Source organism: Pseudonaja textilis, chromosome 5, assembly GCF_049901715.1.
Source record: "Pseudonaja textilis isolate UNSWEBS1 chromosome 5, rPseTex1.2, whole genome shotgun sequence".
NCBI lineage: Eukaryota > Metazoa > Chordata > Lepidosauria > Squamata > Elapidae > Pseudonaja > Pseudonaja textilis.
The window spans coordinates 3,425,664-3,450,686 of record NC_141994.1 but is presented as its reverse complement, the minus strand read 5'-3'; the positions used below and the strand labels follow the sequence as shown (position 1 = coordinate 3,450,686).

General features: G+C 40.7%; 1 protein-coding gene and 1 long non-coding RNA gene across 2 annotated transcripts in view; one reads left to right on the top strand and one right to left on the bottom strand.

The window, feature by feature from the left end:
• FOXP2 (forkhead box P2) overlaps positions 1-25,023 on the bottom strand; it is a 503,349-nt gene that overhangs the window by 374,957 nt on the left and 103,369 nt on the right. The window contains exon 2 of the mRNA XM_087933993.1: positions 24,911-25,023. The gene's annotated coding sequence lies outside the window, so the exon portion shown is untranslated. The remainder of the gene's footprint in view (positions 1-24,910) is intronic.
• On the top strand, positions 377-24,999 carry LOC148125511 (uncharacterized). Its single transcript, XR_015743737.1, has 3 exons — positions 377-829; positions 23,207-23,380; positions 24,955-24,999. It is a non-coding gene; the product is annotated as an uncharacterized LOC148125511 (long non-coding RNA).

Genomic DNA, 25,023 nt, shown 5'->3' with positions numbered 1-25,023 from the left:
GGACCAAAAAGTATTTGAATTAACCTCAGTGGATATAAAAAGAGAATTGCCTTTTCAGAATGCCAAAGGGCATGTAACTGTTTAATGACTTTATTTATCTAACTAAGATGCAAACAATGATTATTAACAAAGATCCATCTTGGGTATCACTGGTTCATTTGATAGTGACATAGTACTAGATAGTTACATATGTGTAGAGGAGCTTGCGTTCTATAAATAATGTAGGGTTACCTTTCTTACAGAACTGAAGAAGCTTCTTGGATGAGAAGTGAAATGTTGTCAAGAAAGAACAAAGAAAGTACAGTTGTCTTTTGGAAAAGCATCTTTGGGATAACTTTATGACCAGTCCTGTGATATCGCCCTTGGACAACTCCCCAGATATCTCCTAAGGTGTCAGCTCAAGGAAGGATGAGCCTATTTCTGGCACTTCAGGAGCAGAGTTGATTGATGGCTCTGAACAGCTGTCCGGAAGGGATCTGGAGGAGACTTTAGTTGGGGAAAGTTTGCAGTGGCAGATGGCCAACGAAGAGAAGAAACTGACTTCTGCACCTCATCTGAGAACACGTAGGGCAGAGAAAAGTCAGAAGCAAAGAATATCAGCCAGATTAACGAGGAGAAGATCCCAAACGTCTTGATGAGCTGCACTGGAAGCTGTCTATTTATCACAGCAGACAGCAGATGGAGGCATTACTGGGAACATGTTCGTTTTCTAGCTGTTTCTTTGATCATCATGATTCCTGCTTCACTCTGGACTGACACCATGTTGGAATTGTGCCTTGGAGACTCTTGCCCCATGAGTTCTCTTGTGTGTGGATTTAAGTTTTGCCTGGTGAGTTATTTTGTTTGAGCAACTTTCAAGTGCTTCGTGGACTATTAGGCCCTTGCTCTGTGGACTCACTTTGATCTGCCTGTGGCTGGACTTGATTGGGACAGTTTTTGAGTTTTGATGAAGGGAATTGCTGGAAAATATTAATAGACTCACTAAACCACAGTTACATAGGTGTGTGGTGAGAGGAGCAGCACTGTTTGTTCCCAGGCCCATTTTCTGCAGGAGAAAAGCCCTGTTTATTGGGCATTATGGAGCAATTACTAGCCGACAACAGCCAGTTGGCCCAACAAGTAACTTTCCTTTTCAACCAGTTGGTGCAATTGCAGGCATCCGGATCTTCAAGATCTCACCCAGGTGCCTGGTTGCTATCCCAGATAAATTTGATGTGAATTTCTGACCAATTTCCAGGGGTATTTTGTGACTGTCGTCTGTTCATAAGCCTGAGACCAGATGATTTTGAAACTGAATAGAAGAAGGTGGGATTTATCATCAGTCTATTGACAGGACCAGCAGCTCGGTGAGCGACCCAACTCCTCATGTAGCCCAGATAGTTGTTGGATGACTAAACAGGGTTTTGCCTCAAAATGAAGTCTGTCTGAAAACCCTGTCGAGGTGCAAACAGCAAACCAGCAGTTGAAGGAATTCAAACTGGGACATCACCCGGTAACCAAATATATATCTGACTTCCAGCTAATCAGTCAGGATTTGAGATGGAATGAGGAGACCCTAATGGACCAATTCTAGGGGGGCTGTCCTCTGAGATTCTGGACAAGTTAGCCTGGACAGACTGTCCTAGCACCCTACAAGGTCTAATGGACATGTGCTTGTGCATAGATAGTCAGCAGTGAAGGTTGTGGTGACAAGAGGCAGCCACTTGATTATCTGAGAAATTTCACAAGGAGCCACAACCCCCCCCCCCGAGGAACCCATGCAAGTGGAGGGGAAGACGTGCCTCATACAGGCAGAAAAAGATCAGAGATGCAGGGAAGGCTTGGGCCTGTACTGTAAGGGCCCCAGTCACCTAACTGCCAAGTGACCCACAAAGAAAACTTTGGTGATGGTGGGACATCATCAGCATTAAATGGCTTAAATGGTCAGGTGATTTCTAGGGAGGACCAGGTGTTAACACCATGGATTATGCTGACCCAGCATTTTGGTGGTGGCTGTGACGTTGACTTTTCCTGGAGATGAGGAAGTTCTGAAGCAAGCCATGGTGGACTCGGGGGTGACAGGAAATTTCATGGATAAACTTTTGTCACTAAGTGAAATGTGTCACAGCATGAGGTAGACTCACCTATTTTGGTGAAAAATATCAACTGCCGGCTACTTCTGTCAGAGCCAGTAGCCATGGCCACTGAGCCTCTTCAGATGCTTATGGGAAGCCACATGGAGTGGTTGGAGTTCTATGTGGTGGCACTCTGCATTTTCTGATTGCTTTGGATTGGAATGATTCCAGGACCACGACCCACAAATTGTGCGGTTGGATGCGGTCATTCAGCTGGACAATCCTAAATGGCATTCTTATTGGTTTCAAGTGTGTGCCACGGAGAAACCTCCCTCTTTCTGTTTAGATCTTCCCATGGAAATTGCAGACTTCATCAATGTGTTTGAGGAAAGAGGCTGAGTAGCTCCCACCACATCGGCCCTATGATTGTCCCATCAATTGGATATGAACACCAAGATTCCATTGGGTCGAATTTATTCTTTGTCCAAGCCTGAACTTGAGGCCCTCAAGGACTTCATTGAGAAGAACTTGAAGAAGAGCTTCATTGACCATTGACATCCCCTTTAGAGGCCCTGGCCCTCTTTATAAAAAAAAAATCAGGAGAACTGAGGCTTTGCTGTGAGGCATAGCTCTGTTCTGTTCTAGGCTTCTCCAAAAAGCACTAAGCAGACTCTTTCTCCAGATCAAAAACCTTTTATTAAATGAATATGAATTTCTTGCATTCACATTCAGCCAACAGTCTGGAAAACAGTCTTTCAAGGGTATAATTAGAAGCTCAAACCTTATCTATCTTGGAAAGCTGCCTGGTAAATATTTCCAAACACAATGCTGACAAGGAAGGGCCTAGCACAGAGTCTCTAGGATGCAGAGACAGGTCTTCACAATGATGGAATGAATGAACAAAGAGTTTCCTGAGTTTCCTTTTGCTCCTCTTTTAATCCTTATGGGAGGGGCCATTCATTATCCACCTTGGCCTTACTCCCATGTAGACCCTGAGTCCGTAATTGTTCTTTCCTTTTGGCAGCTCTGTGCATGTACAGGCTGGGAACTGGTTCCAGATGCTCCCCTGCCTCACTGCTGTCTGAGCCCATGTCATGTCCTTGGTAGAGTTGGACTCTGAGGGAGAGGAGGAACAGGGAATGGAGGTGTGGCTCTGGAGATTGTGGAGGAGGCTGGGGAAGGGCAGAGGCCAGCTGGGCAGTCAAAGGAAGAACCAGGCCCATCCCCTCTTCATCCTAGGACACACAGGGAGGAATGGAGAAGGAAACAAATTGGCTTAGGAGAGAGGAAGCAGCCATGATCCTCCTCATCAGTTGCAGCTGGGGAGAATAGTATATAAGAGAGATGGTTACAACACAGTGTTGCCAGAAGCAAAGCATGTTTTATTTTGGGCTGAAGTTATCTTGGTTGGTGCCCTTCCAACTGACTGTGCCTTGTTATCTCCTTGAATTTGGCAATTACTTATCCTGGTCCGTTGTGGAAATTTCTTCATTGTAGTTTGTTTGGTTTTTTATTTCACCTCTATCTGCTCATTAGGTTCAGACTGTATTGCTTTCTTTTGAAGACTATTTTTGAGTAAGTTTTATCTCCAACAAGTTGGAGGCATAAAAGGACATTTGTTTACTTTTTGGATTTTTTTTTGTAACACGTTTATGTTACACTCCGGGTCATCACATTCTGAAGGTAGCTAATGACTGCCAGCCTGCCCTGGCCCCATCTCTGCCTCTGATGCAGATCCTTCGTCCAAGTCTTCCTCAGCCTCCAAGACTGGCCCAGATTCCTCCCCAACCTCCTCGCTGTCCGACTCTACTACCAGCTCCACCAGCTGCCGGTGAGGCTTTTCAGAGTTAGATTTGTGGAGATGTGAGTGGAAGATGGATATCCACACCTGGGATATTTGGAATACACGGTGATACCATTCAAACTCACCAATGCTCCTGCTGCTCATGCACCTCATGTACAACATGTTCCAGGATCTCTTGGACACCTTTGTGCTGATCTATTTAGATGACATCCTAGTATACTTATCATCAGCCAAACATAGGTCCCATGTACAAACAGTACTCTAGTGCTTTTCAAAGTACCATTTCTTCACAAAACATTAAAAGTGTCACTTTATACAAATCACCATTGACTTTAGGCCTCAAGACTTTGCCCCAGGGCATTGCCACGGGCCAAGAGAAGATCGAGGCCCTGCAGTTTTGGCAGCCCCTGTGCCAAATGAAGGACATCCTGAGACTCCTGGGATTTGTGAATTATTATCAGACATTTATTTCCCGTTTGCTGCCATGAGTGCTCCCTTGACTCAGTTACTGAAGAAAGGGTGGTTCATATGGCAGTCAGTCGAGTAGCATGCCTTCGACTTTCTGAAGAAACCTTCGGTCCAGACCCCATTCTTCACCATCTCGATCTGTCATGACCATTCATGGGGGAGATTGAGACATAGGATGTCTCAGTGGGGATAGTATTGCTACAAGCCCCCTTGAATTCGAAGCAACTCTTCCTTTGCACTTACTACTCACTCAAGATCAACCCCACCAAGTAAAATTAGACTATCTGAGATAAGGAATGACTTGAAAGAGCAAATAAAAGGCCAGGAGGGCTGTAAATTGGGAAGAGCCAGTGGAATGGAAGTTCCTGACAGCATGCCATGGAGCAGCTGCATAAAACTTTTGTTGGAATGGAGATGCAGGAAACAGCATCGATGAAACCGTCACTCCTGGGAAGAGGGCCAAGCATTGGTAACTCCATTTCCATCTCCACCCCAACTGGGGAGGCATGGGAGTGTGAGGCAAAGAGCTGGGGTCATCATAGGAAGGGCTGCTATCCCTCCTGCAACTGAGGGATAAGCACAGGGGATCCCTACAATAGCAAAAGCTCAGGCTCAAGTGGTCTCACAGGTGGTGGAGCTGCCACCAGTTTATGTGCTGGTTCAGGATGTCCAAGAATCCCTGCCTCTGAAAGCGATGTTTGATGGGCGGCCGGACAAACTAGCCTAATTTGCCTATATGGAGCAATACAATTGGACAAAGTTTCCCATGTGAACGCAATTACTTCAAGAGAGGCAACAGACTGGATGGTGTTCCTCCATGAAGAAGGGGCCCTGTAGTTGAGGAATGAGGATGCCTTCCTGGATGATCTTTGAACTAGATTCAAAGCTAGAAACCCTGCACAAACCCAAGCAGAACCCAGGATATGGGCCACAAGGCAAGACAGTAGGTTGGTAGCTGAATACATTTGGGAGTTCCGCAGCCTAGTTGGGAACCTGAGGAGATGGCAGGAACACTTGCTGGTCTACCACTTCTGAGATGGAGTAAACAAGGAACTGTATCAAAACAACCTGCCCTGGAAAATTCTGAACAACCTCAGGACATGATACCAGCTGGTGACCACAGAGGAGCTAGACCTGTTTGGAATACCGGAAACATTCATCAAATGAGAGTCATCCCCGCTGTGGCCAAGAGAGACTCTTGCTGATGCAAGGAGCCAACAGCTCTCCCTTGACTCAAAATGAGAGTCCATGGCGCCTTTTGACCTTGTTTCAATTTAAGGAAAAAAAACCCCCGCCCCCCCCCCCCCCCCCCCCCCCTACATTCTTGGCCTTAACAATCCAAAAAAAAAAAAAAAAGAAAAAAAAAAAAAAAAAGAAAAAAAATAAAAAATTATATTCCCCCCCCCCCCCAAGAATATACCCCCCCAAAACCCCTATAAAACCTCCTTTTTTTTATATTAAAATTTATTTTAAAAAAAAATTATTACTTAAAAAAAAAAATATATCTTTATAAAAATAAATACCCCCCGTTCTAAATTATTCTTTTTTACCTTATTCACTTTTTCCCCCCCCCCTTTTTTTTTAATTTTTTTATTTTAATTTTTTATATAATTCCAAAACCCGAACAAATTGATGGTTCCATTAATAGGGGGGTTATCCACCATGTGCTTAACTGAGCCAGTAACCCTGAAAGCAGGGAGCCACAAGGTGGCTATAACTGTAGCCATGAATAACCCTGAAAGCAGAGAGCCACAAGGAGACTATAACTGTAAACTGTTATAGTAGCCCCCAAAATGGAAGAAACTACGAAATTGGCATTGGTATGGCTGAAGAAGTAAAATCCAGCGATTGACTAGGACAAGTGATGCTTAAAGAGTAAAGCAATCAGATTGCAATGCATGGGGATAAAGCACAAAGGTGGTAAAATGTCATTGGTGGAGAGGGGAAAGATAGAACCCATGAATGCACTAGCTGAGTGTGGGCAAGTGGGGCCGGCCATCCCAAAGGAGTACCAGGACCTAGCTGAAGCATTTAGTGAGCAAGAATCGAAGATACTCCCTTCTCATTATCCCACTGACTGTGCCATTGAAATACCACTTGGGGAAAAATTATTCAAACCAAAGATGTACTCCATTACCCCAAGGGAGATGGAGGAGTTCAGAAGATTCGTGGATAAAAATCAAAGCTAAGAGTTTCATCCAATCGGCAAAAATTAGGATCGCAACTCTGTTGCTCTTCAAAGAAAATATGGATTTTTCAGATTATACATGGATTTTCATGGGATTAATGGGGTCTGTGTGGGAAACATGCCCCTCCCCATTATGAAGGACATGCTGGGATACCTGGTCAAGGGAAGGGTGTTCACCAAGCTGGACTTGAGAGAAGCATACTACTCACTGAGAATTAAAGAGGGTGACGAGTGGAAAACAGCTTTTAATTGCCCATTGGGGTGTTATCAATTTCGGGTGATGCCTTTCGAATTGCAGGGAGCACCTGGGGTGTTCGTGCAACTTACAAACAAAGTACTGCTTGAGCACTTGTATAAGGGGATGCTGGTGTACCTGAATGACATCCTCATTTATTCTGAGAGGATGGAAGATCATGTAGTTAGTGCAGGAAGTGCTAAGGAGACTATTGACAGCCAAGCTCTATACCAAACTATCCAAATGCGATTTCAAGAAAACCAGTTTGGATTACTTGGGGTACCTTGTGACCAGTCAGGGAGTGGGGATGGACCCTGGAAAGGTAAAAGCCATTCTAGAGTGGGAAGCCATCGGACCAAAAGGCAACTGCAGATTTTCTTGGCCTTTGCCCACTTCTACTGTCAATTTATCCCCTTATTCGCACAGATAGCCCTATCACCGAATTACTAAAAACAGGGGGAGGGGAGTGAAACCTAAGCTACTTAATTGGAATGCCAAGTGGCTTTTGAAAATCTCAATTGACTTTTTGTGGGGGAGCCAAACCTTATTCACCCGAATCTGGGGGAAACATTTGTCAGACAAGTCAATGCTACTGAACTGGCGGTGGGGAAGTTCTGCTCCAAAGAAAATCAAAGGGGATGCTGCAACCCTGAACTTACACTTCCCAGAAATTGACTGACACTGAAAGACATTAGGTGGTGTGGGGAAAGGAAGCATGTGCCGTGCAGTGGGCACTGCTGACTTGGAGACAATTTCTAGAGTGCAGTAAGATCCCTTTCGAAGTGTGGATTGATCACAAGAACCTAGAAGCCTTAAAATCCCAAAGAAAACTATCCTCTAAGGAAGTACATGGGCTCAGTATTTTCATCTGTTCAATTTTACCGTTCAATACTTGCCAGGAAGGAAGAATTTCCTCGCTGTTGCCCTCTCTAGAGCACTAATACCAAAGTACCCAAGAGGAAATAAACTCAACCATTTCCCCCAGAAAACTGGCACATAGGTGTGGCGGCAGCTTCTGGACACTCCTCAGCCAGCTGATAGTGAGCTGACCCAACAGTTAAGGGGGGAACACATGGTAAAGACTACAAAAACGAGCTGATGATGAGGGAGGACTTGGTGTGGAAGGGAGACAAACTGTATTTTTCAGACAGCCAGAGGGCCCAGATCCTACAAAGAAGCCCCAATGGAAAGCCAGCCAACCACTTAGGGTTCGTAAAGACTCTTCACTTAGCTAAGAGGCAGTTCTGGGGGCCCAAGATGAAGAAAGAGATAGAAAGCTATGTAACTAGCTGCTCAGTGTGCACGTCCATGAAGTGTTTGCCAGCGGAAGGCTCCTGGTTTGCTACACTGATGGCCAACCCCAGCAGACCATGGGAAGAAATTGCAATGGATTTTATAGTGGAATTGCCTGAGAGTCAAAGGAATACTGTGTTTTGGACAGTGGTTGACCCGTTTTCAAAGCAAGTGCACTTCATTGCATGTCCGAAGCTTTCCGCAGCCTTAGGTGAAACCGGGCTTAACAGCAGTAACTGTGGGGGGGATCTTAGAGTCTTAACGGACAACTAGCTAAATATGAGCCAACAGTGTGCAGCGGCAGCCAAAAAAGCCAATGCAATCCAAAGTAGCTTGAACAGAGGGATACAATCAAGATCAAGTGAGGTACTAATACCACTCTATAAAACCTTAGTAAGACCACACCTAGAATACTGCAATTTTGGTCACCATACTATCAAAAAAGATAGTGAGACTCTAGAAGAAGTGCAGAGAAGAGCAACCAGGATGATAACTGAAGACTAAAACATATTAAGAATGGTTACAGGAACTGGGCATGGCTAGTCTAGGGAAGAGAAGGACCAGGGGAGACATGATAGCAGTGTTCCAATATTTAAGGGGCTGCCACAGAGAGAAACGGGTCAAGATATTTTCTAAAGCACACATAGGCCAGACAAGGAATAATGGATGGAAACTGAACAAGGAAAGATTTAGCCTGGAAATAAGGAGAAATTTTCTGACAGTGAGAAAAATCAACCAATGGAACAGCTTGCCTTCAGAAGTTGTGGGAGCTTGCATCACTTGAGACTTTCAAGAAGGGACGTTGGTATAATTACCTGTGAACATCCTTTTTCATTGGAGTGCAAGAGAGTCTAGTGTGGGTGTTCCTCATGTCTCCTCATCACATGACTGAGCCTGCCAAATCATTGACCTTGCCACCATTGCTATGGATACCCCAGCTTTCAGCGAAGGATTCTTAACAGATGTTTTTGTGTTCTGAAAAAGATTAAAACATCCTTCTCCCCCCCACCAGACCTCTACAGGGTGGGCCTAGATTCTCTCTCAGTCCAATCCAGTTCACAGGTAATTATACCAACGTTCCTTCTCTGTTGACTGCTGCAAGAGTCTAGTGTGGGACTTACCAAAGCTGGCATGTCCCCAGGGAGGGTCAGATCTGGTCCTCATCCGCCTGTTCCAATACAACTCTCTGGAGCACCCATCTGCCAAAAGCCGCATCCACAGACACGAAAGAGTCCAGACGCTAATGGCGGATAAATGGGGAAGGAGATGACCAGGTGGCTGCCTGGCAAATCCCAATAGATGCTTGAGTTGCCCAAGCTGCCATTGTGACTGCATTGTGTCTACTGGGCACAGGGAAACCCCGAGTCTCGTAAGCCACTGCTATGCAGGATCAAATCCACCTGCCCATAGTTGAAGAGGAAATACTGTTTCCTAATGAAACCGGTTGAAAGGAAACGAAGAGAGATTCTGTCTTTCGGAACAAAGAAGTTCTTTTAACATAAATCTTCAATGCCCTGCGAACATCCAGAACATGCCATTTCTTCTCCAGTTCATGGGTTGGATTAGGGCAAAAATCTGGCAAGAACAGTTCCTATGCTCTGTGGAACAAAATGTTAACTTTTGGAACAAAAGTAGGATCTAGCCTCAGAACCACCCTATTATGGTGAAAGAGGCAAAGATCTGCCCTAACAGAAAGAGCTGCCAGTTCCGAAACCCTTCTAGACGACATGATGGCCACCAAGAAGGCTACCTTAATAGTCATGAAACGCAAGTCAATAGTTCTTAGTGGCCCAAACGGGGTTCCTGTAAGAGCTCACAGGACTTTGGAAAAGGTCCCAGGTAGGGTACCTGTGGACAACAGGATGACATAGATTTGATGATCCCTTGAGAAATCTGCGGACTAAGGGATAATGAGCAATAGATTCCAATATACAAGACTGAAGACAAAGCTTCTATCTGTCTGCGAAATGTATTAGGTGACAACCATTTGTCCAACCCATCCAGCAGAAATTCAAGAAGGTCCCCAATAGAAGCCTCCATGGGCGAATGACCAGTCTTATTGCACCAAGTGCAGAAGGACCTCCAAGTTGCATCATAAATGTGGTTGATAGAAATCTATCTGGATGCCTGAACAGTATCAATAACTCTGGCAGAGAAACTGTCCTTACTTAACGATCCCCGCTCAATTCCCATACAGCTAACTGAAGCCATTGGGGCTCTGGGATCAGCTGTTCATTCCAAGCCAATTGCGCTTCTATTTGCTTTAATTTTGAATTTCTGTTGAATTTTTAAGCTTTCTCTCTGAGAGAGCCAACTCAGAACACGACTGTCTCTGTGAGCAGACTGAGCAGAAAGCTGGGGTATCCATAGCAACGGTGGTAAGGTCAATGATTTGACAGGCTCAATCACGTGATGGGGAGACATGAGCAACACCCACAGTAGACTCTCACAGCAGTCTAACAGAGAAGAGATTGGATTACCATTTATCAGAAATGGTGCAGGGTCTCCTGGTGCAGGGAGGAGGGTTGGACTAGATGACCTACAAGATGACCTCCAACCCTGTTAATCTGTTAAATATAAACTATCAGCAGACCAAATGGGTGGAGCTCCTACTTCTCATAGAAATGGCGTATAATAACTCACAGCCTTTAAGGTAACCACAGGAGTCGAGTTTCTGCCAATATCAGAATTTCCGAGGAACCTCCTCCCTAAGTAATGTTAGCTGAGTGGATGGACCTCAAAAGCTCCTGGAAAAAGTCTTCCTGGGACCCGGGGGGAGAGCCCTACAGAAGGAGTTCAGGACTGAGGAGAAAGTATACCCATCTACTAAATACTTGAAGCTGAACCAACCTTGTAAGAAATTGGGTCCCAAGTACCTAGGTCTGTTCCCAATTGTTCAAAACAAAAATCCAGTATCAGGCTACAGAACTTTTTCCCATTCAATTAACAGGAATGAACTTCTGAAAATCAAACATATCAAAAGGAATCCTTTATTGAGATGAGACAATTCATGGAGGAGTTCAAAGCAGTGTATGAGGTCTCTCAGGCATACAGGGATAGATAGGGGAGTTTAAAACCACTCCCATTATCCTGATGTGTTTTTAGTAAAACAAAGAGCCAACAAGTTAATTCCATCCACCCCTTTTTTAGAACGAACTTTTCCAGAGATTCCCAGGACACATCTCACTGTGGAATTTTTTATGATCTTCTCATCTCCTGGCTGTTCCTCTCAGAGGTGATAGGTTCCGGCCATCTGGGTTCCATCTCTCCATTGTATCATGTGTGGGTTATTCAGGTTTCATCAAGAAAGGATTTCTTTATCATTCCCCCCCCCCTTTCTTCTTCCACTGAAGAAATGACAGATACATAGATCTGACATCCTGCCCTCCTTAAAAAACAGATAGGTCTACCTGGAAAAAACAAAAATCATGCATTACATTTGCAATTCAGGATGGTTTATCAGGGTATTTTAGCTGGAACTTTTGTAGTAATGTGGGTGCTTTTACGAGTTTGGCTACTCACTCATTTTCTGAGGAAGGAAGGTGTTTCCATTCTACTAAATATTGTGTGGATTAATTTCAAAATGTTGTTCCCCATGTACCATGATGGGGGTTGGAGGTGTGGGAAGGGGCGGGGTCTGAGGTTTGAAGTGATCTCCGGTTTGAGCAAGCTACAGTGAAATACTGGATGAATCTGCCTAAGTGTTTTTGGAAGTCGAAGCTCTACCATCATGGGGTTAATAATTCTGGAGATGGGGAATGGGCCAATGAATTTTGGTCCTAATTTCTTAGAGGGTTGTAATGAATTCTGTAAACAAATATACACGGTCCCCAATCTTGAAAGGTTTAGGGTCGCCACGTTTTTTGTCCGCTTGAGTTTTGAAGACTGCTGTAGCTTCCTGTAAAGATAATCTTACCACTGGCCACGTGGCTTGCAAGTTATTTATCCACTCCTTAAGGAAGGGGATTTCAGGATTTTTGGTGGATAGTTCTGGCATGGGGTTGAATTCTTGGCCTGTGGCTACCTGGAATGGGGTGAACCCCGTGCTGCTATGGACTGAGTTATTGTATGCTACCTCTGCAAAAGGAAGAAGGTCAGTCCAATTGTCCTGTTGGTAATTAATAAAGCATCTTAAATATTGTTCTAATACGCTGTTAACTCTGTTGATCCATCCATCTGGGGGTGACTTGATGACGACAATTCCTGGGTGGAGCCTAATAGGTTTAAAAACACCCACCAACATTTGGATGTGAACTGAACACCCCTATCTGAGATAATCCATTGGGGAGCTCCATGAAGGCAATAAGTGTGTATTAGGAACATCTTTGCCAATGCCTTGACAGTTGGGATCTTTTGGCATAGAATAAAGTGAACCTGTTTTGAAAAAAGATCAGTTAAAACCCAAATGACAGTATTTCCAGCACTTTCGGGAAGCTCCACTATAAAGTCCATAGAGATCTCTTTCCAGGGTGCAGAAGGGTCTGCTACTCTTTGTAAAAGTCCAGGATATTTTCCTTGTCTTCTCTTTGCAGCAGCACAGGTGGGGCAGCTCAAAACATAGTTTTCAATGTCCTTTTTGAGGGACGGCCACCAAAATTGTCTTTTGATGAGGTGCAGGGAGTTTACAAACCCAAAGTGTCCTGCTATTTTGGAGTCGTGGCAGCGTTTCATGAGGTCCATTCTCTGGCTTGCAGGGACATAAAGTTTGTTTTCTTCCCAAGCCAGTCCATCTTTGAGTAAACAAGTGTTTTTGTTAGCCTGGAGCCAGTCCTTAAGTAGTGCCTCCTTAAGTATTGACATCATTGTGTCTTCAGGTAGTGATGATTTTCTTTTCACTTGTGCCCGGGTGATTACTTTGGCTGCTAGTTGGGTCGGTTGGATCATCCGTTTTATAACCACAATCTTTTTGCTGTTGTATTGGGGTTTTCTGGACAGTGCATATTTTCCGAGGAAAATATTTGAGAGTGAAATTAAACCGTTCAAAATATTGAGCCCACCTTGCTTGTTTTTTGGAGAGTTTCCGTGGATTTCTCAGGGCTTCCAGATTTTTGTGATCAGTTCATACTTCAAAGGGGATTTGGTTTCCTTCCAGGAAATGTCTCCATGTGAGTATTGCCCACCACACAGCATATGCCTCTTTCTCCCATATGGCCCATCTTTGCTCGATTTCCATCAGTTTCTTGGATGTATAAGCGCATGGTTGTAATTGTCCACTTCCATTCTTTTGGAGGAGGACTGCTCCAACTGCAACATCACTAGCATCTGCTTGGATGACAAAAGGTTGTTTGGGATCTGGGTGCTTAAGGACTGGTTCTGCTGAGAATAGACATTTGAGTTTCTCAAATGCCGCTTGGCATTCCACTGTGCAGATAAGGGGTTGCCTTGGTTTGGGTTTCTCCCCCCCCCCTTTAGTTTTTAGCAAGTTCGTGATAGGGAGGGCGATTTATGCAAAAGCTCGAATGAATTGGCGATAAAAGTTCGCAAACTCCAGGAAGCTTTGCAGTTGTTTGCGGGTATGAGGTGGGTCCCAGTCCATGATCGCTTTTACTTTCTGTGGGTCCATCTCTATTCCCTCATGGGATATTCTATATCCCAAGTAGTCAATTTTTTCTTGGTATAATTCGCATTTAGAGAGTTTTGCATATAGTTTAGCGTCTAAGGGTTTTGTGAGGACTGCACAGAGTAACTTGTTGTGTTCTTCCATCGTTTCCGTGTAGATTAAAATATCATCAAGATACACTAGAACCCCTTTATATAAAAATTCAGATTTTCCATTTCTTTCAGTTGGACCCCCAATTTCTCTGCAAGGAGGGGATTGATTAGGCATTGGGTGTATCTCAAATCCAGCAACGCTGCAACTTCCTCCCCCTTCCCTCGGCTGGGGATAAACAGTCTTAGGGGTAGAGTGATTGGTTCAATTGGGTTGCTTACCAGCGGGTCATCTTCCGGATTGCTTTTGGACTGGCTTAGGTCCCCTCGGAACATTGGGGGTTGTTCCTCTGAGTTGCGGGGATCAGAATCCCACAGCTACGCAGCCTCTCAGGCCAATCTCCTTTCCTCGAGGGCTGGATGTTCCAGGTTCCCCCCTTTATAGGTGGTCTAGCTTTGTGGCAGGATTTCGAACGGCATTCTGCTGTGCGGTGTCCCTCCTTTCCACACTTAAAGCAACCAGATGTTCTTGGAGTCATGGTGGTTTGGGGTTCGAAAATTTCCCATTTCCCTTGGGGTGGGATCTTTTCCAAAACTTGCCACTGCGGTACCGGTTATGAGTCATGTCTATCTCCGCCTCCTCTGCCATCATGTACCATTCATGCAGGAGGTTTGGGGCCCCACGGGCCAGGCAGGTAGCGTATAGGTTGTCATTTAGTCCATCTTTGAACCAACAGGCTAGGATATCCTCTGGCTAGTCGACTCAGCCAGCCAGGTCACAAAATTCCTCGGTGTGTTCAGCTACCGGGTGACAGCCTTGCTTTACGACTCTGATGCAGTCTCGGACTTTTCTATCAGCGAGAGGGTCTTCAAAGTGGTGGTATAGGGCCGTCATGAAGCGGTCGAGGTTCCTTAATTCTGGGGCATTGACTTTGTGGAGTGTCACCATCCATCTGGCTGCTGCCCCTTCCAGGGCCAGGGTGACAACTTGGATTCGGGATCCCTGGGTTTGGAAATTCTGCCCATATTCTTACATGTAGGCGAGGACTTGCGCCAGGAAAAATCCCAGTTTCTGGCGGTCCCCATCGAATTTTACTCCCAGGGGTGGGACCTTCCTCTGCAGTTGTATGTCTCTGGGTTGGCCAGGGTTAATCCTCTGTACTGAGGCATTTAGGGGTCGGGTACCTGGTATGGCTGCTGGTTCTTCAGCTTGTCCTGCTGCCCAATCATTCTCAGCTGAATCTGGGGTGGCGGCTCGGGTTCTCTCATTTTCTTGTTCCCTCGCTCTCCTGCGTTGGCGTCCTGGTGCATCCCTCACCTTGAGGGCTTTAACAACGGCTAGAATTATATTTGCGAAGAACTGGAAAAATGACAAAATACCTATGCAGGAGGAAGTTATCAAAAAATTATGGACTGTGCTGAAATGAGTAAACTGACATTTGAAATTAGAGAACAAGAAAACAAGCAATTTTATATGATATGGGGTTTGTTTTATCAATGGTTGGATAAAAAGGCATGGTAATGTAATCGACTAGATAATTTTGTGATAGAAATTTAATAGATTGATATAAAACATAATATAGATATATATAACCACTGGTTAAAAGTATAACACAAATTTTAAGATAAAACTTGGAACATCTCGTATAAAATGATGGAATAAATAGTTTAGTCATGGATGATTAATAACTGATAAATATATAAGCATATATTAGTTCAACAATGTGAAGACTGATATAAATGACTACAAAAGGATAGTACAAAAGATATGTAACCAATTGACACACTGTATGTATATAAAATGGAAGATGGTTTCATGTTTTCATGTTTTGTACGTGTAAGTTTTTTAAAAAATTTTTTTAAAAAGAATAAACTTTAAAAAATTACATAAAACTTACAGTGTAGCCCAGATAGGAAGCTCATTCTTCTTGCCAACAGTATGCATGAAAACATCATGTCTCAACATTCACCTATTTTAATCACATCCAAAGTAATTCTAAAGGGATTTTATTCCAAACTATCTATTGGCATTCTAAATAGGTATTGGAAAAGCCAGGAAAACCCTGGCAATTCCAACCAACCAACCCCAACCTATTGTGGTTCCTTTATCTGTGGCTAATCTATTCTTTTTTATATTTTTGCCTGTCAATTAATGTAATGATTTATTTTTCTGCTAATTTAGGAATAGGCAAATAGAAGCATTTATATATCTCAGTTTCATTAGATGCAGCCAGCATTTCCAAATAAGAGAAGGAAATTTCCTGGGAGAATCCATTTGTTTATAATATATATCTTACTAGAAGGCAGAAATATATGGCCAATTCTGACAAATTCCAGCATAATTATAAATTTGAGCGTCTTCATCCCAGATCAATGTAGTGATGTAAACATATAAGGTATGCAGTATGTCTCATTTAGTTCAACAAAGAATTTCACTCAAAAGAGTAGCCTGATTACTACCAAACTATATAGCAATCCTGCACACAAAATTTGGCCTGCCAATAACTTTGTGCAGTGAACCAACATTTTTTTTAAAGTAATAAATTTAGAGTTGCATACTGCCAGCTCCACAACTTCTGCTATTCCACTAGCTGCAAAGTAGCTGATCAGCACTTCTGATATTTCTTTGTAGCACACATGGATTTTTAATTTATTAATGTGGCTCTTTTCCCTCAACAAATTGTGCACTCTTACTATATGTGACCAAAGCCATGATGAGCAGTAGTTGTACTTATAGTCCATCTGATCACAATCATGGTATATGGAATATTCTAACTTAGAATCAACTGAGGATAAGATTGATGCTACTTAATTTTCTTGTCTCAGGAATTTATTTCTTGTAGTACTTGTTCTTGCCATTGAGACTAAACACACAATGTCTGATTCAGCAATGTCTTCTTTATACAGAGAAGTATTCTTGCTTCTGATATTCGAGATCAAATTGGAATGACTTTTATGGTTGATATTGCAAATATTTCTATGACGATGATCATAGCGGATCTTATTTTTCAACATCTCTTACATAAGGCAGGTGATGGGAAAATACTGTAATTTTAGAAAAACTGTTATAGAGTCTTTAGTTAAGTTACATTAAAATCAATTAATGAAACTGTGAGGTATAGTTCTTAAGAATGTTCTTTAGGACAGTGATTGGGAAATTTTTCTTCAACATACCAACAAGGTTAAAACCCAACTTTGAACTTGTTTTGGCATTAATTTTATATTTCTCATTAAGCTCCGTCATCACTCATTTTTGAGTGAAGCTTTTAATATACACTTCCTTTCTCTGACCTAGTTATGTTCTCTACTATATCCTAGCAATCCGGTAAAAGGTTTTTCACCTTTTCAAAGTACTTTTTTCAATATGATTTATGATTAACACAGTATAACACATCAACATCAGCATTTCTTGGAGCTCAACAAATGCACAAAATCTTTTCATATTCTTTAATAACTTTGTTGTATCCATCCATCCATCCATATACATATACTGTATTTATAAACATTTATACACACACATGCATACATACATACATATATATATGGAGAGAGAGTGGGGGGAGAGGGAGACAGAGAGAGAGAGAGACTCTGTGGCGCAGTGGTTAGAGTGCAGTATTGCAAGCTACTTCTGCAGCCAGCTGCCTACAATTTGGCAGTTCAAATGCCACCAGGCTCAAGGTTGATTCAGCCTTCTATCCTTCCAAGGTGGGTAAAATGAGGACCCAAAATGTTGGGGGCAATATGCTGACTCTTGTAAACCACTTAGAGAGGGCTGTAAAGCACTATAAAGTGGTATATAAGTCTAAGTGCTATTGCTATTGCTATACATGCTTATTTACAAACATACATACATTTCTGTCTATCCATCTATATCTTTCATGTATAACATTGCACATTTGTACTTAATAATGATTTTACTACAATCTGTTCAACATTTCATTTGTTTTGTTTACAGTTTTGTTTATTGTCCTCAGTCTTTATTTCAGTTTGTTGAACAACCATCAATTCTAAAACCAATAAGATCTACTGTAAACCACATTACACTGGCAATTTTACATATTCTTATGGACTTCTTACAGATGTCTACATTGAAAAGAAATATTTTCTATTTCCAACACTCAGAAATATTTCAGGGATATATGCCAGTAGAAATTGTAGCAACGTTGGGGGAAGAGAGTCTAAAGAAACTAAATTCTACAGCTGAAAGTCGACTCGCACAATGACTATTTTTTTTAAATAAAAGTTTTATTTAAGTTTTCACAAAACATACAAATACAAATAAAATATCTTTTTTTGAGAACAGCGTGAACCCAGGTTACCACTTCTCCATACAGACGTAAACTCAATACATGTTTATCTTATACATTCTAATCCATATCTTATAACTATTTTCACAATTTTTCCGATAGCTTTTCCCTTTCTTTACTTCCTATAGCCTTATTTTAAATTATCTCATTCCTTTCTTAATTCACTTACATATCTTTTTCTAATTTTTAAAATCCTTCTAATCAATGTTTTTATACTTTCTTCTGTCCTGTTTACAATTTCATGTTATCTTTTCTCAAAAAAACAAAATTTCCCCCTGTAATTACTAGACTGGAGTGTAACACCTTTGTATCTTTTTTCAAATCTTGTTTAAAAATTTAAGTTACATCTTTACAGTTATAACATTCTTTTTCTAACCTCTATTTTATAACACATACCTATTTTCAATTGAATTCTGTTTGGTACATCCCCTTAAAATACAAACTAAATTCTTAAAAGAAAAAAGGATATATGTATATATATCTGTGTATATATGTATAACAATAGTAAATGGAATAGTTATTCTATTCAAGTATAGCTCTACCATTAATATTAATAACAATCTTTTACATTTCTATTTCTTTTAGCAAACATTACCTAGTAAAATCAGTTGTCTTTCACTTTAATCATCTATATTTCATATTTTACTTATTACTGTCTTTAAATAAAAAACCAAACAATAGTTATTAACAATAGTCAATAAAGTTATTACTCTTATTCAAGTTCATCTTGTCAACTGATAAAAATCTTCTATGTTTCTTTTCAGTTTTTTTAAACGTTCTTTTTAAATCTTTGAGAGCCTTATTCTCTTTACAAACAAATATTCCACTACGTATCAATAGAAATTTTTTCTATCACTTTAATCATCTAACGTATTTTCTAACCCTTTTCTATTTCTAATATGACAATGCTATCCCATGTACCCTTGCAGAATCCTCTCCTTAAGTTAAATTTTGTCTCTGTGTCTTTTAAATAGGTTTATACCTTTAATTCTTGTACGTTTTTCCTGTACCTCTATATCTTGTTTCTGTCCTTTGTAGCTTCTTTCCCTTTCCCTCTTCCCTCTCTTTCTTCTTTTAAAGAAAGTTTTTAAATTATCCAAGAATCTTTATCCCTTTGACACTTTATTTTCAGCTACAAATAGCCTATTAATATCAAAGTGGATTAGTATCAATTTCTTATTCAAATCTCTTCTTCTTAAGTCAGTTAAAACTGTCGATGTTAGAGGAAAAAAAGCCAATTCCGTTTCCTTTCCCTTTCTCTTTCATAGCTTAAGATCTTTTTTAGGAATAGTAATTAGTCTTTAAAATTCAGGTTCCAGGTACCTTAAATAGATGTTCTCCATTCAACCCAGTCAGTCAGACTTTCTCGTTTAAACTTCCTCCTGCACAATCTTGTTCGGTCGGGTTCTTCTTTGAGGTGGCCATTTCTGACCACCCCTGCAACCACCTTTGGGAAAAGGAGTAATGGCCAGCCGAGGAGGAGAGATGCGGCTCTCCTCAACCCCGCTGATGACTCCTTCTTCACCACCTCTACGGGGTGGCTTCAGCCCGAATCCAGGCGGCTCAGGGAGCTCCAGTGGCAAGCACGGATCAAAACCGCAGATGATCGCGATTTCGGTCCATCACTGAAGAAGCCCAAACCGGAAGTCTGCAACTCACACAATGACCATTGAACTATTTGTTGCGGGGTAGGGAATCAAAATAAAATGGAGGGTAAGTGAATAAAAGACAATCATTTGCTTTTACTTCTAAATGTTTAGTAAGGATGAAAATGATATAAAATCATGCCATGAGTTATTAGATAATAAGAAATTTTCATAATGAATGGAAAAGGGGAATTTTGTCAAATCCTTGTATCTTTGCTATAATCTGGAAATTTTATTTGGGGTCTGGCATCACTCTAGAATTACATATTGAAGAATAAGGCTGCATAGTTTTAGCCAGTCTCAGAATTATCAGTGAAAAGTAAGCTATAATTAAGTATGTTAAGCATAACATACCTACCTAAAAAGTAGTACTATCTATGTATCTAAGTGCATAACTTCTTAGTAATGTTCCCTTTCTGGCATACTATATGTGGAAAAATTGTTGGAGGGAGCACTTCTTCGTGCACAGGAGACTCGGAGTTGTGCCTGACATGTCTCCAGCTGGACCTGATCCAGAACAATGTGGCTGCAATGCATGGGTGTAAAAGGACACCTCGCACAAGACCTTCTGCTCTGTATTCCTTGTAGAAATATCAAGAAATACCTTTATTGTTTGCAATGGACTGTGAGAACAAACTTGAAAAATGGAAGGAAGAGTCACAGCCAACACAAGAGTCAAATGAGAGAAATCTGAGTCCACGGTAGAAATGTAATTTGAGAAAATATTTCAGACTTGATCTTCGCTAGTTCTCTTTAAGGTAAAGGTAGGGAGAGGACAGGAATGTTCAGATTTGAGAGATACTATTACAGCAGCTGTATTAGAGGCGGTGTTCAGCAGGTTCTGACCAGTTCTGGAGAACCAGTAGTGGAAATTTTGAGTAGTTCGGAGAACCGGCAAATCCCACCTCTGACTGGAGATTTTACAGTATCCTTCCCCTGCCACATCCACGAAGCCACACCCACAGAACCGGTAGTAAAAAAAATTGAATCCCACCACTGAGCTGCATGATAAAAGTAGTATTAGCATTCATAAAATTGGTTACCTTGTCTGGCCTCCTTCAAAGGGCTGATACTCCTGCAGTTAATCCAGACAGCAAGCTTGTGCAGGACTTCTCGCAAGCACAAATTTTATAGTACCTAAATTTATTCTTATTGTGGGGTAATTTAATTTTGTTCATACTTGACTTTTTACCATATATAGAGGTTTGACAAACAGCATGCATGTGCACACACACACATTTTAGAGGCAACACAGCTTCTGAGTAATTTTCACTATACTGGAGACAAAATTTTGAAAAAGTACTGTTTTCAAAATGTTGAGAAATATAGTAAACAATGTTATGTCAACCGTACTACTTTACCTGCTAACCACATTGCAATTCATGGTTTTGTTCAGATGAGATAAATGTGCAAGCCTTTTCTCTATAATTTAAAATGTTCCATTAAGAGCAATTGCAATACCTTTTGCAACTGATTAGAAACAGACTCCTGAAAGCCCGAAAAAATTCTTGTTCTAGATGAGCTAAAAGTTTCTGCATCAATTATTACCAATGTAAGTAAATCAAATCACCTTTTTTTAGTGCCTATAGATAGACACTGGATGGATGGATGGATGGATGGATGGATGGATGGATGGATGGATAGACAGATAGATAGATTCTGGTCACCTATAGATTTGTCCTTATTGCCCATTATAATATTAATATTCTCCATAGATGTGTGAATATTTCCTATTATAGGAAACTGGTAAGATGATTTGACTGGTGAATACCACCCACTTCCTAATTAAAATCACAGAAGAATGTAACACTTTTTTTTTCCAACCCAAAATGATATTGGAATGAAATTATATTAAATGAAAATGATTTAGTCTTTGTATCTTATCAGTAGGATAATTCTGTAACATGAACAGAACAGGGTGAATTTGATATGGGTTAAGAAGCCAATTAAACAGGCCAGTTCAGGCAGAAAAAAACCCCAACACATTCCTATCTAAACCACTCTCCTTCCTGGTCACATGATCAGAGCTATTATTAATATTTAAAGCAAATCTAGAAACCATGCTTTTGGTCTTTTCCCCATTTATTTAATCAGTATTATTTTCAAAACAGTCTCCTGAATATGTATTATTTGTATTATTAATAATATCATACTGTCTGACTGCTAAAGATTCTGGGTGGCATGGAGGAAGATTCCCTGAATTTGAGTAATTTGAGTAAATTTTATCTTGGTTAAAGAAATATAAACACATGCAATCTATCTCAGAATCTGGGAATGAAAGTGTTAATGTGGAAGAAGAAGAAAAGCAAGGACAGACTTTCCAAGGCCCTACTAGTGCATTAGTGACAATTTTACTTTTTATCCCGCTTATCCTCATTTTTTCAGTTGGCAAGATTGTAATAGTAATAGGACTTAGACTTATATGCTGCTCCATAGTGCTTTAAAGCACTGAATGGTTTAGAGTCCCCAACAATCTGGGTCCTCATTTTACTGACCACAGAAAGATTGAAGGCTGAGTCAATACTGAAGTGGTCAGGATCAAACTCTTGGCTGTGGGCAGAGTTAGCCTGCATTCTAACCACTGTGCCATCACTGTGCCATCTTTAGATAGAATATTGATTCAATTATGTCATTATAAATTATAAATTTCACCGTAGCACATCTTGTATTAACCAATCAGTCTCTCAACTTCTCCAAAATTCTGGGCAGTTGGATAGTAAGAAATATATAATCAATGTACATTACTTTTAGTTTCAGAAATCCACCCGTTACAATATGACTTGGCCCATCCATTTTAACCACTGGATCAGCAGCAGCGTGAAGAATGGGACAAATAAACAGGTTAAATTACAGTTTTCAACAACTTCACATGAAAGTTGTGGGAAATTATTTCATTGAGGGGTCCTTGGTACTCTCTGAGCTTGCTTGTTTTCTTGCAGATGTTTCATTACCCTAACTAGGTAACATCATCAGTGCTACTGATAGTAATGAGTGTTGTTTGCTGTCAGTTTGTATTCTGATGTCTTGTCTGTCTGTGTGGGTGGGGGAAGTCTTAGGGATTCTTTCTTTGGACTGCTTACTAATGGCTCTTTGGCAGTTTCTTGATTGGAACATTACTTACTGATTGTTGGTTTGAAGTTGACCTTGGAATTAATCTATGCTGATCTGAGTGCTGATTACTGGTGGAGAGCCTTGTTTTTCTTTTGAGCTGGTTGATTGTCTCTTTTGCATAGTTTATAGATGTTGTTAATGTCTATGTGTCTATTGATGGCTGATTTGTCAGAGTGCCAGGCTTCTAGAAATTCCCTGGCATTTTTGGACTTGGCCTGGTCTAGGATTGTCACATTTTCCCAATTGAAACTATGGTCAAATATGCCTATATGTTGTGAAATTTAAGAATTTTCATCATGTCATCTGACTGCCAGTTGGTGTTCATGGATGCATTCTGCCAGTCTTCTGCATGTTTGTCCTACATAGTGGTTGTTGCAGTTCTTATATTGTATGTTGTAGATAACTCCTGTTTTTTTTCTTCTGGGGTTGCTGGGTCTTTTGGTTTGCTTAGGATGTTTTGAAGCAGCCACCGACACAGAGAGCAAGACACCAAACTGACAGCAAACAGCACTCCTTACTAGCACTGATTATGTTACCTAGTTAAGGTAATGAAACATCTGCAAGAAAACAAGAGCATGAAGGACCCCTCATGTCAACCCTGAGCTACAAATATTCTCCTTTATTGGTAATTATTTCATTGTTATCATGCCTTAAGTTACAAATAAAATTCTCCTGTACAATCCAGGAACAGATTGATTTTATCCCTTACAAGCAGCATTCAACAATTAAGTAAAGCTGCTGTAACATTCTTGGCGATTTCCTGACAAAAAACCATGACCCTGAATGGCAGCTTTTTTTGTGTGTGTGTTACATTTTAAATCCTTTGTTATAAATAAATACTATAAAATATTTATGTGTGCAATGATGCAGCATCGCAAGATATTAATCTCTCCTGTTGCAGTTTTCTGAACATGATTCTGGGTAGAGGTTCAAAATACTGACCTTAAAGTGTAAACCATGATTTAAAAAAAAACTGATTTTCCATCATCCTAAATCTGAAAAAGGATTGATTAAAGGTGAAAATGTCACTCTGCGTGAATCCTAACAATTGAGGCATGTGCTTTGGGTAAAGAATCACCATGCTAATCTTATTTCTAAGGAAATGTTAATGTTCTTTCAGAAAGAAAGGCTGAACACGAAACATTTTTCAATGTGTGCCTGTTGCTCTATATTTGGGTGTGACAAGTATACCTTCAGGGAGACACCTGGCCCGAGTCATGTGCTAATTCAGTCAAGTGCTGATTTCTCAGCTAATCGGTCAGTCTGGATTCTGGCCTCCAACTGGCACATTTTTGTCTCTAACCAATTTGGGTGAGCTTATCTCCTTGGGGTTATTTTGTTTGTGTGTTACTGTTTTCTGAGAGGAGGCAAATCTCTGCATAATATCTGGGATGCCTTGTTTTTCCAGCACTTAGAATCTAAGCTTTTTCCTCACTGTGCACTTATTGTTAAGCCTTTGTCTTAGCTCCCAATTCAGACTAAAGCTAACATCAAGTTTTTTCAAACAACTCCTCTTTCCCTAAATTGCTTAGTCCCAGGCTGACTAAAGTAATTAAGAGTCAAAGACATTAAATCTGTAGAAATAATATTTATTTTGTTACTAATTAAAATTTTATTTTTGTTGATTTATTGATTAGCTGTAGAAAGAAAACCTACCTAAAATCCATTCAATATTAGACTTTTTTTTAAAAAAAAAGTGTAACAAATTGCATCATAATAATATTCACAGGAAAGTAAAATATGATTAAATATGATTAAATAAGTAAATATGATTAAAAGACAACATAACTCTCAACATAACTGCACAAGTAATCAATTTAAAGGATAGCAACTGAAGTAAACGTCAACAATATTTTTCTTGAGGAACATTCTACAATATGCACCAAATTCAAAATTGGCCAAACTTTTTCTAGACTCCAGCCTTGTCAGGGACAACATACTTACCTATGTCCTGCCTTCCAATACTTACAGGCACTTCTAAGTGCCATTTATGTTGGGTTAACATTATTACTAGATTCTCTATGTCAAATACAATGAAATTGGTAATATTCAAATGGTTTTAAAATGTTTTTAAACTATTTTAAAATAAACAAATAAAAATATTCATTCGAATGCTTACATCTCTTCTAGGTTTTTTTTTTTCTGAAACACTTACATCTCTTTATGGTATCCTCTTGTTCTCCTTTTTTCTTGCTACAGTTCCTTCTGTAAGAAACAGTTTACTCTCCGTTTAAGTAATGACGTCACTTCAGACACATTGAGATATAT